Raw genomic sequence first — 2,185 nt, 5'->3', positions numbered from 1 at the left:
TGATGTTATGAGTATCAGTAGTTCATTCCTTTTCATTACTGAGTAGTATTTCATTGTATGGTTGAAGTTTGCTTATTCATTCATCTGTTGATGGATATTTGGATCATTTTTAGCTTTTGGTGGTTGTGAATAATGACTGCTCTGAACCTTTGTGAAAGTTTTTGTGTGCACATATGTTTTCATTTCTCTAGACTAAATCCTAGAAGTGAGATTGCTGGGTCATATGGTAGGTATTTGTTTAACTTTGTAAAAAAACTATCAAACTTTTTCAGAGTGATTGTTCCATTTTGCATTTTTACCATCAATGTACGAGAGTTCTGGTTGCTCTGGATCCTTGTTAGCACTTGGTATTGTCAGTATATTTTATTTTAGTATCCTATTTGACTTTGCATTTTTCTAATGAGTACTGAATTTGAGCATCATTTCATGTGGGGTTTCTTTTGCCACCCATATATCTTTTTTGATGAAGTGTCTACTCAAATCTTTTGTGCATATTTTTTACTGGATCCTCTTTCCAAGTTTTAAGAATTCTTTGTATAGTCTAGATATAAGTTCTTTGTCAAATATATGACTAGCCAACATTTTCTCCCAGTCCATAGCTTATCTTTTTATTCTTTTAACAATACCTCTTGAAGAACAGAAGTTTTTTCATCTTAACAAAGTCCAGTTTATCAATTTGTTCTTTTATGGATCATGGTTTTAGTTTCATAACCATGAAATTTTTGCCTAATTCAAGGTTATGAAATTTTCTCCTATATTTTCTTCTGAAGGTTTTATAGTTTTATATTTTATATTTAGATTTTATATTTAAGTCTATTATCCATTTGAGTTAATTTTCTATATGATGTGAAGTATAGATCAATATTCTTTTCTTTTTTTTTTTTTTTTACTTTTGTATGTCTATTTTTTCCAGAATCATTTGTTGAAAAGACTATCCTTTCTCCATTGAGTTGCCTTCATACCTTCATTGAAAATAAATTGACTGAATTTGTGAAGATCTGTTTCTGGAGTGTTCATTCTGTTCCACTGATCTGTTTGTCTATCTTTTCACCAATACTACTGTCTTTTTTACTATGGATTTATGAGATGTCTTTAAAACAGGTTGTGTGAGCCTTCTAATTTTATTTTTCAAAATTGTTTTAAATACTTTAGTTTCTTTGCATTTCTATAAGAATTTTAGAATTAACTTGTTCATATCTATAAAGAATTCTTTTAGGATTTTAATTAGTATTGCATTAAATCTTCATACTTACATGAGGAAAATCACCATCTTAACCATATTGAATTGTCCAATCCACAAAAAGGATATGTCTCACCATTTACTTAGGTCTTCTCTGATTTCTTTCATCTGCATTTTGTAGTTTTCAGAATACAGATCCTGCATATCCTGTTAAAATTAAACCTAATGTTCCATTTATTGGAAATTATTATGAATGGTACTGTTTTTAAATTTTGGATTCCAATTGTTTATTGGTAGTGTATAGAAATACAAGTTGTTTTTCGTATATTGACCTTGCTAAATGACTTATTGATTCTAGTGCTTTGGTGGTGGTGGTGGTTGTAGAGTTCTTGGAACTTTCTACCTGCAAATAAGGACAGTTTTATTTCTTCCTTTCCAATTTGAATGCCTTTTCTTTCTTTTTCTTATTTTAGTACACTGGCTAAGACTTTAATACATTTATGTCTGTAATCAAACTGGAATTAATTTTTAGGTAGGGTATGATATAAAAATCAAGTTTTCTTTTTCCAGTCCGAGAGTTGGGGAGAGGGCTATGGGGGGAGGAGAGGGTGACAGAGGGAGCAGAATCGCCTGTTTTAACAGATCTCCTGAAAGGTCAATGCTGCCCTACTTAAGCATCTGGAGCAAGACTGGGAGTCCTTGAGTTTCACTTCAGTAGCAGGAGTTTGTCACTTTAAGGCAAAAACCAGGAAGTGGAAAGTAGATGCGGAGAGGCGGGAAGGACGGAGATAGAGGACCACTCTGTTTCCAGAGAGAGCATTGGAGAGCGCGGGTCACTGCAGGTGAAGAACGGGGAAGTTGTGGGATAGATTCTTCCTGCCCCGAGCGCTGCGGCGCACGCCTCAGTCCTGCAGAGGGAGGGAGACCGGGTGCCGCCGAGTGGGCGGGGTGTTGGCTGAAAGGAGGTGGGGCGGGACCGCTTCTCCCCATTGGCCGTGGCTGTTG

Source organism: Microcebus murinus, chromosome 2 (genome assembly GCF_040939455.1).
Source record: "Microcebus murinus isolate Inina chromosome 2, M.murinus_Inina_mat1.0, whole genome shotgun sequence".
In the NCBI taxonomy this organism is placed as follows: domain Eukaryota; kingdom Metazoa; phylum Chordata; class Mammalia; order Primates; family Cheirogaleidae; genus Microcebus; species Microcebus murinus.
This window is presented reverse-complemented; position numbering follows the sequence as displayed.